General features: G+C 35.5%; 1 pseudogene; it reads right to left on the bottom strand.

Annotated features, from left to right (window-relative positions):
- Positions 1-311: 311 nt before the first annotated feature.
- Positions 312-4347, bottom strand: LOC121244788 (annotated as a pseudogene).
- Positions 4348-15154: the final 10807 nt, after the last annotated feature.

The raw sequence follows: 15154 nt of genomic DNA, 5'->3' as shown, positions 1-15154 counted from the left end.
GTGAGTGTGACAATTTTGGTTTTGATTTTGAAGGAGGGCAGAGTCGTTTGCAAGATGTATCTGTTTTATTTATTTACTCACTCGCTAGAGAAGCTTTGATCTTTGCCATCATGCATGAATAGAATATCAAAGATTCCTCTTTGGGAAAAACGTCGCGTGACGTACAGGAAACGACAAAGTGAGCGGCAAGTGGAAAATGAGCTCCCTCTAATCTTTCTCATGTTTTCCTGTGATTATTTATAATCAATTTGCTAATAAACTTATTGGATACAAGATATTCAAATATCACGCGTCAGTACATTCTCCTTTTAAATAGTCATTTTCATGGCTAGTCAAGATCCATCCAAAAGCTGAACATGATACATATAGCGTGATCAGTATATGCTCTTATTCAATACATAAATATAAGCATCACAAATACATTACATAATTAGGGGAATATTGTCCAATGGAAACTGGTGAAATACATCACAAATAAATATATGCTCTTATTCAATAATCATTGCTAAATGCAAATGATTATGTGACTTTTATGATTCTCGCAAGACCCAGATCTGTAGGCCTTGCCGTTGGTACATATGTCACAGGGCAATCTGGATTAAGTAGCTCCACCCTGCACCAATTAATATATATGGTTAATTAAGCATAAATTGCACGTTAATTTCCTAAATTGTTAAAGATTGCAATGAGAAAACTAGAAAACTCACGTGTAGTTAAGAAGAAGATAATGAAGGAAAGTGCTGATCTCAAGTCTGGCCAGAGAACTTCCAGGGCAAACCCTAACTCCTGCTCCGAATGGAATGAAACTCCCTAGTTTGGGTTTATAATTCTGCCCACAAGTCAAGCAAATAACAAATTTAGTATATGCATTAGACATATAGTACACGCTTACGTGGCAAGTCTTGATTCAACCAAAAGTTAACTAAAAAATTCATCTCGAAAGGAAATACTTCAATATGTGTAAAATCACTTTTGTAGAATTTTTGGCAAGACAAAATCACACACCACATACCACACTTATATATATATATATAAAACTTACATCCCATCTTGAAGGATCAAACTGTTTTGGGTTTTCATAGAGTTCGGGATCCATATGAACACTTCTGTTCCAGACTAAAGCTTTCCATCCTTTCGGAATCAGATAACCTTCACACAAAAAAAAAAAAAAAAAAAAAAAAAAAAAAAACCCTTAAGAAAATTACAACATTGAAGAGGAGATACAGGCATATATATAGGGTAGAGTTTGAAAATATTAATCAATAATGAATTACTGACCGTTGAGGTTAACATCCACTTTCGCTTCTCTAAAAATTGAAACTGTGATGCAAGCTCTGCGCAAGGTCTCATTAATTACCTAAGCAAAGAATCAGTGTAAACTATTAAAAATTATTTATTTATTGTCAATTATTTCTTAGGATAATGACTATTTTTCTTTTATTTAAAATAAATTTATAATTATCACTACAAATAATCATTCTCATTACAAATAATTCTTCATAGATGTTCATTTTTTAAGCTAGCTTGTTAGATGATATATATATATATATATATATATATATTTATAGGTTGGACAGAAGGTCCATGTTTGAAATAATAATAATAATAATAACGAATTATTATTATTATTATTTAGCTTACTGCATGCAGAATGCATGTTCATGCCATATTAAATACATATTTCGTAATTGAATTTCATGATATGAACGTGTATATATATTAAATGCGTCTTGTTAAAATCACACTCAAACAATTAATAATGAAAGCTGGCTGAATCTAATTATTTAATTGATATTTAATTAAACAATTAAGCATCTTTTCAGCTCTAATTATAAAAGGAAAATGATAGTATGACTTTTAAATATGCACATCAAATGTGTTGACTTGTATATATATTTTTTAATTTCTTTTCTTAATGGTTAAAAATGCGAGTATTAGTGAATTTGTAATATTTGTATTTTTTTTAACGGCTAAGGATGTTTAAAAAATACTTAAAAGAAAAAAATAATTAATTACTAATTAAGTCCATCCATATATATTACCTTAGAAAGATAATCCATTTGTCTTATTTCCGCAAGGCTCAGGCCTTTCTGTGTAGAAGGTCTTCTCTTCACGATCTCCACTTGCTCTTCCTGAAAAAACCATTAATCTCAATTCAGTTTAATTAATTAAGATGGTCTGATCCATCCTCTAAAACACCAAGCAATTTGCTATTAATAATTATTTGGTACGGAAATAAATATTTCCTGCTAAAATAAGTTTATTATCATTACAAATAATCATTTTCGTCGCAAATATATAACTTGTTATAAATGTTCATTTTTCTTATAGTAAGCTACCTAGTCACACTTCTAAGTTAATCAACATCGCATGTGGACTTGCATGTACATCATGTAAAATATAACCGACGCTTTCCAACATATTTTTAGCTCTAAAGACTAGTCTTGTAATTTATGCATGACATGACCTTAATCGAGTAAGGATATACCTACAACTCTTTTATATTTATGTTACAACTTCTTTTTAAACGATTGTGCCTCTTCATTAAAATAATCTCGATTTAAAGACAAGACTTGTATTAATGTATGACAACTTTAATTATTTCTTCTCATGCGTATTCCTTCTATATATATATATATATGTATATTACCTATCAAGAAATGTATTTCCTTCTATACTGCCAAGAAAGAAACGTAGTACTGTTGTGTACCGTATTAAACAACCAAATTAAAGCTTCAGATATCAAGAAAATGTAAGTTATTTCAAAGAGTACATACGTAATACGTGATTACTCACTTTGGCTTTTCTAAAGACCTCAGGGTGTTGGGACAGATAGATGACTGCCCACATTGAAATATGTGCAGAGCTTTCATGACCAGCTAACATGAACACGATAATTAAATCTACGATATCCTCCTCCTCCAATCCTCCACCATCTTCATCTCTGACTCCCAAAAGTAAATCCATCAGATCTTTTCTTGCCTCTGTTTGATTCGAATTGTTGGCCATCATTTCGGCCTTCTTTTGTTCTAGTATGGACTGAAAGATCTTGACCAATTTCTTTCGTGCCTGATTTGAGAAAACCATTGTGAATTCCCATTTGTTTCATAAATACATTTCTGCATGCTCGTATGGATATAATGATCTTCACACAATTCCTAGCTAATATATATATATATAGCTATTGCATGTAGCGCATATTCAAATTACTTCCATCTTTGATAGAATAGCTCATTAAGATGCAAGATGGTGAATTAAAGAGAAAGAGATCACTTTGCTTATTAAAACAAGTAATTATCTGTTATGGGAATATGCATACACGTGGTATGCACCTATATATTATACGATGTCATGTCATAAAAAATAGATTTTGATGTAAGTAATGGTCTTACCTTCAAACCTCTATGGAATGCAAATCCAGGGAGATTAATAGCCTGAGACTTCATTCCAATATTTAGGTCATTATATAAGCTCTCTACTGAGGATATATTAGTAGTTTTGCAATAGCTGCTGATGAAAATATTCGTGATGATCTGAAAACCAATCCGCCTGCACTCAGTTAAGAGCTGAATTGGCTTCTTCATGCTAGCCCACTCTTCCATTGCAGTTGCCACAATGCCCTCGATCATGTCAATATGTCCGGCCAGCTCCTCATGACCATTGATAGGGGATGTGGTTAATCGCCGCAGGCGCTTGTGCTCAGACCCTGAAAGATTGTGGAATGATGTACGGCCCGTAAGGATCCTTGTGGCCTTAGTTTAGCCAAGTTTGAATGTCTCGTCATCTGTCAGAACTCTTCGGCATGTTTCTGGGATGCTAAGAATAACACAGGGACTTCCAAACAAGTAGGCCTTATAGATACCAGTCTTTTCATATCTGTAATCAAAACGAAATATATTAGGAAAAAAATATATTAATTTTGTAGCCAAACTCTCACTTTTTTAGTTTGTGCCTGTATTTTGTTCAAAAAATAATTTTTTAGTGTGCAAAGCAACAATAAGTTACGAGTTGGATTTGGCTTAGTTCTAGCTCTTGTTAGAACTAAGCTTTGAGAGAGAGAGAGAGAGAGAGAGAGAGAGAGAGAGAGAGAGAGAGAGAGAGACTTGGAAAAAAGGTTGTGCATGAAGGATTCAGGGTCACCGGATCTAAAAGCTTTGAGGAAGGCTGGGAGAGAGCCAATGAAAGGCCATCCCATATCTCCAGGTGGGAGAGGGTATTGTGTTTTCCCAAGCCTACCAACATAATACCACTCATTGAATCCCTTCAGAAATTGAAATACAAAGACATAAACGCCTAGAAGAACTGCAAGAACCGACCAGATGATAAACTCCATTTTTGGATTCCTGATCTTCCTTACTGCAGTCATGCATGCAACCTTGCTACCTAGGCGACTATTTATCCTACTCGTGATTGTCATTCTATATTATAAATATTATTTTTGTTGATTATTGCTGAGAGAAACAAAATTGAAAAACTGTTATTATAATTATTTGATGCTAGCTACTAACTAGGGGAGGGGATTCGGGTCAAATAATGATAATAAAGAAATGCCACATTCTAGGTTTATGACGCTAGATTATCTTGACAAATTAGGCACGTTAACGGAAATACGTGCAATAATATGCATTAACGGAGAATACTAGTTTGTCAAGAATATTCCACGGCTATTACTATATGCAGATCCAGATCTATTATGTAGATGATCAAGTTTCAGCGTGGAAGTGGTTTTGGCTGGCCGGATGTCACGATTTTAGAAAATTTTTATTAGAAGCTTTTAAATTCAAATTAATTTCCATTAGCAAATTTTTTTTTTTTTTTTCATAACCATTAGCAAGTTAATACAATCACTAACTTGCTACTTTCTATTTTCCTCTGATACTTGTCTAATACATGACCTGATTCGTTGGAGGCTGATTGGAGTGGGTAGATTGCAGGGAGGCCTCTATATACTGCAACAATCAAGCCTTTCTGTTTCTAAACCTATTTTTTTTTAGTACATATGTTGTTTGTTTACCTGAAACAATATCTTCATATGTTTGCTCCATTTCTTCCAAATGCTCTAATTATGACTGTATCATCCTTCTAATTCTAGGATGCTGTTTGTGAATAATTTTGTTCCTAAATTGACCGTTCCATGCAATCCTTGCATGATTTGTCATTTAGCTAAACAAAGGAAGTTACATTTTCCTAATAATATTCATTTGTCTGCTGCCCCTTTTGATCTTATTCATTGTGATGTTTGGGGACCATATGTTGTACCTACTATTGAAGGTTACAAATATTTTCTAACTATTGTTGATGATTCAACTCGTGTTACATGGCTTTATCTCCTTAAGCATAAATATGAAGTTTCACATATTTCTAGAGTTTTTTATAAAATGGTTAAAACACAATTTCATTTAAAAATAAAAATCACTTTGCGCTGATCATGGCACTGAATTTTCTTTTGCTCATTTTTTGCATTCTAAAGGCATCATACATTAGCATAGTTGTGTTGAGACTTCTCAACAAAACTTTGTTGTAGAGTGAAAGCGTCATCACATTCTTAATGTAGCTAGAACAATGATGATTCAATCTCATCTGCCTATTAATTTTTGGGGTGACGTTGTTTTAACAACAACTTACCTCATTAATAGGCTTCCTACTCATTTTTTAAATCATAAATCTCCTTTCGAGCTTTTGTTCAAATCTTCTCCCTCTTATGCTCATTTAAGAACTTTTGGTTGTCTTTGTTTTGCTTCAACTCTACAAGGATCTCGAACCAAATTTGATCCTAGAGCTCGAACTTGCATTTTCCTTGGTTATCTTTTTGGCATAAAAGGCTACAAACTTCTTGATTTAAAAACTAATCAATCTTTTACTTCAAGAAATAATTTTTTTCATGAACATATTTTTCCTTTTACTTCTCAAAACAATACTGATTTTTCTTCTATTTTTCCAGTTGAATGTTTAACTTTAGATTCTTTAACTGTGCCTTCAACATCTTTTGTTGATTCATCTCTTAACTTCTCTTCACCTTTTCATTCAAATAATTCTTCACCATCTCTTGATTCTTCATCTTCTCATTCAAATGATTATTCACCTTCTGTTGATTATTCTTCCCCACTGCCCTTTGTCACTGTCCCATTGTCTTCTAATATTCCTACAAGATCTTCCAGAATCAGAAAGGTACCTGGTTACTTACAGAATTTTCATTGCAATTCTTCTTCTACACACTCTACATTAGATCCTTCAACTATTTCTAATTCATCAGGTTCTTCTTTTTTTTTTTTTTTGGTCTTGATCTCCTAAATCTGATATTTTCATTTTTCTATCTTATGCTAATTTTTCTCCTTCACACAAATCCTTTGACATGTCCTTTTTGCCGATACTAAACTTAAGTTCTATCATCAAGCTGTCAAGCACTCTCATTGGACAGATGTCATGTTAGCTGAGATTGCAGCCTTGGAAATTAATAATACATAGATTGTTACTTCTTTACCTCCTAGTAAGAAGCCTATTGGTTGCAAATGAGTTTATAAGATTAAGTATCGTGTTGATGGTTCAATTGAAAGATATAAGGCAAGGTTGGTTGCCAAGGGTTATACCCAAACTGAATGATTGGATTATTCTGAAACCTTTTCACCTATTGCTAAAATAGCTACTGTTATAACTTTTTTGGCCATTGCTGCTGTGAAAGGTTGACATCTTACACAGCTTGATGTAAATAATGCTTTTTTGCATGAGGATTTATTTGAAGAAGTGTACATGGTTTTACCTCCTGGTTTCCATGTTAAAGAGGGGTCTCAAGTTTGCAAGTTGAATACATCACTCTATGGCTTGAAAGAAGTCTCACGACAGTGGTTCTCCAGGTTTTCAACTTTTATACTCAATATGGGTTTTCAGCAATCCAAATCAGATTATTATCTTTTTACTAAGACTGAGGGTTCATCTTTTATTGCCCTTCTTGTCTATGCTGATGATATTCTCATTGCTAGTAATGATATGAAATCTGTTGAGCTTTTGAAGTCCTGGGTAAGCTTAAATATTTCCATGGTTTGGATGTGACTCGGTCTCCTATATTTCTTCGTGTCAAAAAAAATATTCTTTGGAGATTCTTCAAGATGCTAGTTTGTTTGCTTCTTTTTCCTATGGAACAAAATATTAAGTTGAGTAAGGATGTGGGAGACTTGCTGCCTGACCCTATAGTTTATAGAAGACTTATAGGTCCATTTCTTTACCTCACATTAACTCGGCCAGACTTATGTTATTCTGTCAATAGGCTTAGCCAACACATGGCTCAGCCTAGGTGGCCTAATTTACAAGCAGCCTACAAAATTTTACAATAAATCAAAGGCACTCCTGGCCATGGTCTTTTCTTTCCTGCTACAAATACATTGTCCCTCAATACTTTTGCTGATTCTGATTAGGCTTCTTGTCCTAATAGTAGAAGATCTACAAGTGGTTATTGTGTTTTTCTTGGGGATTCTTTGGTTTCATGTAAGACAAAGAAACAAACCACTATTTCTAGATCTTCTGCAGAGGCTAAGTATAGATCCATGGCTTCTACCACTTGTGAAATCATTTGGTTTCTCACTCTCTTATCTGATTTTGGTATTTCTCATTCTCATAGTGCTCACCTTTTTTGTGATAGTTAAGTTGCCTTACACATTGCTGCCAATCCAGTCTTCCATGAAAGAACAAAGCACATTGAGCTGAATTGTCACTTTATTCGGGAAAAAATTCAACCTGGAATTATCAAAACTTTTCACTTAGTTTCCAGTCATCAACTTGCTGATGTGTTAACTAAACCTTTTGGTTTTCAACAATTTTTAATTTAGTTTCCTAGATGGGAGTCTATTCTATATACCCTCCATCTTGAAGGGGGTATCAGGAATTAAACGTATATTTTTTAATCTTTTTATTCTTTTATTCATTTTATTCATCTTAGTATCACATGTTAGTCACATGTCTTTTTATTTCTTCATGTATTACTATAAATGCTGCTACTGTACATGAATCGAGAGTGTAAGGGGATTTCCCCCCACTTCATAAGCCGATAAGGCTTCAACCCGATACTCGGCCCAAGGGCCCAAACTTGCCCATGAAGTAAGTCTCCTGCAAGGAAAAAGTAAACAATAATAGCTGATAGGACGGACAGGCCTAACGTCTCTCACCAGCACTCCACTCATGGGGACTTGTACATGGTAGAACACAAAAAACGGAGAACTTTTTGATCTTCTGACATGGGAACATCAACGGACCATGTATTACTATAAATACTGCTACTGTACATGAATCGAGAGTGTAAAGGGATTTCCTCCCACTTCATAAACTGACAGGGCTTCAACCTGATACTCGGCCCCAGGGCCCAAACTTACCCATGAAGTAAGTCGCCTGCAAGGAAAAGTAAACAATGATGGCTGATAGGACGGACAGGCCTAACGTCTCTCGCCCGCACTCTACTCATGGGGACTTGTACATGGCAGAACACAAAAGACGGAGAACTTTTGATCTTCTGACATGGGAATATCAACGGACCACCGAAGACACCAACTGAGTAAAGCAAATCGGGAAATCACGTCATATTAATGACACCACTACCTGAGCTACATGCCACATTAATGACTCCATTGTAGAGGCAGGCCGCATTAAAGGACATTGACAAAAGGAACAGTACAAATGATATGCACTCCACGGGGGTAGGCACGATCTGTCCCCCCTCCAGACTCTAGGTATAAATAACAACTTCTAAGTAGAAGAAACACTCTCTGATCCCTAAACTCTCTTATTATTTATAAACTTCCAAAATACTCTACTAACTTTGGCATTGGAGACTCACAGGCCCCAAGGTCACCCTCTCCTAGTATCTTTCCTTTATATTTTTACAGGTCCAGTTCTAAAGATCTGAGTCGCTGGAACTTGGCCCAAAGGCGTACGAAACATGACGTTAATAATGGTGCCATCTGTGGGATCCTTGTAGATCTTGCGTGTACTTTGTATGCCTGCAACCATCCGTTTTAGACAACTCGGAAGCTCACCAATAGCGTCGATGAACATGGAAGCTAACCAACAAGGAAGTCAAACTCTTAGGATTGGAGGAGGAGACGTTGCGGAAGGGAGGCAAGAACATACCCAGGAACGGGTGCCTCCGAGTGGCGGGGTGAGCATAGTGTGTCCTTCGGTGGATGACTGCACCTTACCACTGCCGCTTGTTTGCGCCACAGCTGATGGCGATAGGGTTGAATGGGTTGAATTCGGTTCGGTCCGATCAGTCCCTAGAGGATTTTGCAAACTGGACATAAGGGATTTAGTCCAGGGTTTTCCCACCCTGGACAGGACTGAATTGGCATATGGACCAGACTAGACCGCTACCAATTTGTCCAGTCCGGTCCGACCCTTACCCAATGGGCCACTTTTCTAGTTTAGGCCGAACTAACTTTACTAGTTAAATTTTGGCCCAAGTCTTGATTTTGAGACTATTTTCAACTTAAATTATTATTAACAATTTAACATACAAGAAAATAGAAAAAACAACTAGAAGAAGATGCAAAATTCTAATAATATCCAAAATATAAATAAAAGAAAAATATTGAAAAAAATGAAAAAATACTAATAAAACTAAAAATCCTTAATCATCCAAACTCCAAATGAAAGAAAAAAAAGTTACAAAATAAAAAAAAGTAAAGAAAATACATAATAAAATTTACAAATTACAATCCATGCATCTAAGTCTAAATTACAAATAACATATTACAAATGACTGAATAGTAATACAAAAATACTCCAACTGCAAGTCTTTAGTCTCCAAGTCCAAAACTTCAAGTCTTCACAACTTTACTGCAAAAACATAGCAAACAAATATTAAATGTCTTAGTTTAATAACGAAAAAAACTAGTATAGTTGTACAAAAGTATATTCTTCTCACCTCATTCATTTGCATTGGGTGTAGGCATTGTATTCAATGCCTCCATAGAATTTACAACCTCCCCAACAAGTTCTTTACATAAAAGATAAAAAAAATAAATTATATAAATTTACATAACATATAAATCATAAAATATATAAAATGAAGTAAATTTATAATTGGTACATACCCATATTCAACTACTTCTCAAAATCCAGCACCTCATCCATTAAAGTCCTAAGGCTGATTGGAGTAGAAGAAGAACGAAACCAATTCTATGCACAAATGAGACATTCAACAATCATTAGAGATAAACTACTTCGGAAAGGATCAAGTACACGACCCACCGTGCTAAATACATATTCAGAGGCCACTGTAGATATTAGTATTGCAATTACATCGCGTGCAACTTTTGAAAGTATGCGATATCTAACTGAATTAACCTTCCACTAATTTAGAATGTCAAAACTTGCATCTTGTTCCTCGCATCTTGAATTGTAACTAACTCTAGAAAAAAAAAAAGAGTTGCAAGTTACATATTAACTCCTTTAGAAACGTAAAGTTGCATTATGAAATAGTTGAAAAAACCTCACAAACAACCTTACCTTCTCCCAATCGATATTATTGGGAGGCCCTAACTTCTTCAATGTTCTCCTATTCACCATATCATCATCATCATCATTGTCATCGCCTCCACTAAGGAACTCCGAATCTTCTTCCTCCAACCGTTCAAAAGTTTTTTGAAAATTTCTAGCCCTCTTCAACATAAGATAGGTGGAGTTCGACCTAGTCGGTACATCTGGGCAAACATGAATTTTGCATGTAATCTCTTCCAATTGTACACATCTCTGAAATGTACTCCACCTTTGACAGGAGAACATAACATATTTCACAACACTTTCACCTTAAGATGTGGACACAACATTTAACATGTAAGAATTCATGTTCCCAAACAGTGTCCCTCCTATACTTTATTTTTTTCTTCAAATAAGTAATTGCTTCATTATTAGAATTTGCATTATCAAGAGTGATTGCAAGTACTTTCGGTCACCCCAGTCATGCAAGCACACCTCTCTGGCCCTACGAAGTGTATGACCCTTCTGATTTTCAACCAAAGAAAAAGAAAGAATCTTCTTGTGTAGATTCCATTCATCATCAATAAAGTGTGTAGTGAGACACATATAATTGAGATTTTGCTTGATGTCCATGTATCCATGGTGAGAGAAATTCATTGCCCTTGAAGAGCACTTCTCAACTTATTTTTTCCCCTATATATACACTAAAAGAATCCTTTGCAACCATAATACGAGATGGAATCTCTACCCACTTAGGAAAAATAACAAGCATAAATTTCTTGAAACTCTTCCCTTCAATGAACTTAAAGGAAAACTTATCAAGAATAATCATCTCTACTAAGGCTTGTATGCAAGCCTCAACACTAAATACTATGGGTACAAATCCCCCAATACCACTTCCTCCATCCGCCTTCCAACCTAGAGTAGTTTGAGACTTATCCGTCTTATTAAATGGAAATTTCATACATTATTTTTCAATGTGATACTTCATGGACTTTGTACTGTTGGTCTTCGTATCACATGCATAAGCACCACCATAATTACATGCAGCCCTAAGTTTAGTTGGAGCACCTTTTGGTGTTCTTGTAGAGTGATCACAAACTATTGACCTATCTCTACCACTAAGTGGTCCAATTAACACTCAATTTAGTACTTACATTGGGTGGGAGTGGAGTAATGCCTTGTGTTGATTCGTTCACATCATTTATGGTGGAGTCTTTCAAAATCATTTCTTTTGTAGGGTGAGGGTCCATCTAAAAAAATAGTCAAGCAAGAATTAGATTAAATATAAAGTCAAGATTCAAGAAAAAAAATGAGAACGTTCAGCCTAAGATATGTGCTGGTGTTGTTGTGCCTAGAAATGGACTAGAACTATGTGACACCCAGACTCCCACGTACAGAAATACGGGAATTGTGACGTCAGGATGATGACAACATGGGTTACGCATCTCAACGAAATGTGCTCAAGTGTGTGCAACATGTAAAAGTGCATAATAAAAATCACAGCGGATAATATAAATAAGTCATCTAAGTATCAGAAGTTTAAATACGAATATTCAAAATAAATTACCTTTGAAAGTTATACAGTCATCCCTACCGCGTGCACTGTAGGCGGGAATCACAGGCGGGACTCTACCACCATCCCTACCGCGTGCACTGTAGGCGGGAATCACAGGCGGGACTCTACCACCATCCCTACCGCGTGCACCGTAGGCGGGAATCACTGGCGGGACACAACCACCATCCCTACCGCATGCACCGTAGGCCGGAATCACAGGCTGGACTCTACCACCATCTCTGCTTACCACCATCCCTACAGTCTCTTTTCCTTTTTCTCAAACCAGTCAATATAGTCGTTTCAAACACACTCAAAATCATTTCACATAAAAATCCAATTTTCAAATAACACATAAACATGTATGCAATCATGCGAAAATCCAGTTTTCAGTTACAAACACGAACATGCGTTCAAAGGCAATGAACAAGACATGACACCAGTATCCAACAACCAACAATATCAACACAATCCAATCATATAAACAACTTCATCCTCCAATCTGTCAGACTCCCTTACTCCTCGGACTCAATCCGGCATAACCAACCAGTTTACAAATAAAATGAGTTAGTGTAAAAATACATTTAAATCACAAAAGTTCTTTGGGAAAATACATACAGTGCTATATAATAATTTCAGAAGGATCACAGAGCTGCAAGAAGTGGCAACACTGCTACAGAACAGTGCAAAATGCACTGTGGCTGTGGGTCTCAAAAACTCACTTTTGAACGGAGACAAACCAAGACCCGAAATTGATAGGGTAGGGCTTAGAGATGTCGGTTAAGCTAGTGGTGGTGGTGGTTTGCGTGGGTGGCGGCGTAGGAAGCAGTTTTAGGCAAAAAATGCCCAAAACAGAAATGAGGATGGTGGAGGTTCACCGATGACGGATCAGAGCTGGGGATGGGTGGGTTAGGTTGCTATGAGGTCGAGGACGAAATGGTGAAGAAATGGTGGCTAGAGGTGGCGCGACGACAGCGCAAGGAATGCTGCGGCTTTGCGTCGTGCGTGGAGGAGAACGACGGAACGAGAGGAGCTGGAATTTGGGAGGTGGGGTTGCCGGCCGATGGGGAAGCGAACGGTAGGGCGGTGACAGACACGAGCGGTGCATGGCGGTGCTGTGGGTGGAGGAGAAAACAGACGGGGGAGAGAAGAGAGTAGGTCGCGCGCGTGCGGGGAGAGAGAAAGAAGAAAAAGAAATGGAGAGAAAGAAAAGAAAAAGAAAAGAAAAAGGAGAAAAAGAAAAGTGAAGGAAAAGAAATGAGGTCCAATCCTCACATCTTAGGTCACAAAAATGTTCCAATGAAAATAATTTCAAAACAGTAAGTTAAATAAAATAATTTAAACGTAATGATAAAATGAAGATAAAATAATTAAATCTAACAATCAATTAATTTAAAATAAAGAACAATTTAAATGCATCACAATAATAAATATTAAGAAAACATATCAAATTAATTTTCACAATTTAAAGATCATAAAATAAACTATTTAAAATATCCGATAATTTTAAAACAAGAGAATAAATTTTTGAATTAATAAAAATAATCTTTCAATAAAAATACACTAAAATACGGGGTGTTACAAACTCAGAACATTCTCTCAAGCTAGGTGTCTAGCACTTATCGAGCGGACATTTAGGTCAGGCACTATCTGAAGCTGACTGTCGAGCAAGTGTCGAGCAAACTCACGGGTTGTCCTCCCGCTCGAGCCATAGTCAAGGTTCAAGCTAGGGTCGAGCAAATGGAAATTAGAATAATTTTCTCTTTTGACAAACAGAAACTTATGTAAATATGTAAACCTATTATATATAAATTTATCAATTATTAACTATAATCACTACACTGTAAATTACTAAATATGTAAACCTATTCAAAGTGAAATTTCACTAGATTGGTAGAAATCCGAGAAATGAAAATGGAAGAATCAAGATTGTACCTTAGGCCTTAGGTAGGGGCTACGATAGTTTCGCAAAGGGGAGGGGACGCGAGTCACGACGAAGGGGCTGGAGGGTGAAGGGGATGCGATAAAGGGGTTGGGGTCTGCTTTGCCATTTGCTATTTGCTAGGGTTCTAAGTGAGAACTGAGAGGGAGTGAGAGAGAATGGGAGAGATTTGGGAATGAATTCTTTTTTTTGGGGGGGTTGGGGGGGGGGGGGGTTTCCTATTCTAAATTATGTTGAAACGATGCCGTTTTGATTGAAAATAACCCTAAATGATGTCATTTCAACATACAAGTTATTTTAAAAGAAGATTGAGTAGCATGCCGTTTCATGCTAACTTAGTTTTAATTTTACTTCCTACCGTACCTAAATGGCGCCGTTTAGGTTGTTGAGTTACGCTAAACACCATCGTTTCTTTAATGAGTAAGAGCCATTTTTTTAATTTTTTTTATCTTTTGGCACATAAATTAATTAGGAAATTATTTAAATTAGTAAAATTAAAATTAAGTAAACTATTCAATGTGAATTATTTAATTAACTCATTAAATCATAATTAATTATACTTATTTTATCATGTTAATTGCTAATTGGTTACTTACTTAGAGTATGTTAATGTATTATGAATCTATGACAGTTAATGCAAAATGAGCTATATTAACATTTTTACATTTTGTATATGATTAATAAATAATTTTCATTGACCATAGGTCCGTACATGCTTTATATTTACTTATAACTTTAATTAGATTATACATGTAGATGTTAGTAATTAGTTAATGATGAATTGGTGATAGGTTAGTTAATTGATATCATACATTATTTAATTGATAGAATATTAATTTGTAATTACATATTTAAAATTTTATATTGTTAATTTGTTAATGGTGATAGGTTAGATGCAAATTATATAATTAATTATATAAATAATATATGTAAAGTATATTTAAAAATATGTATTAAAAATATATAATATATAATATATTATCAATTATTTAAACCGAAATTTTGTAATTCCATGGACCAAGACCGACCAGTTTCAGACTTAGAAAGGTAGAGCCAAACGAGCCGTTGGAGTTCGTTCCCCTAAACTTGGGTCGACTAGAAGCCATGGCAAGGATCAACAGCAAAATGATGCCTGAGGTGTGGAGCGCCATGCAGCAACTCCTCGCCGAGCACTAGGATGTATTCACTTGGAGCGA

Source organism: Juglans microcarpa x Juglans regia, chromosome 8S (genome assembly GCF_004785595.1).
Source record: "Juglans microcarpa x Juglans regia isolate MS1-56 chromosome 8S, Jm3101_v1.0, whole genome shotgun sequence".
NCBI classification, from domain to species: Eukaryota; Viridiplantae; Streptophyta; class Magnoliopsida; order Fagales; family Juglandaceae; genus Juglans; species Juglans microcarpa x Juglans regia.
The sequence above is the reverse complement of the archived record's forward strand: the minus strand, read 5'-3'. Positions and strand labels throughout refer to the sequence as shown.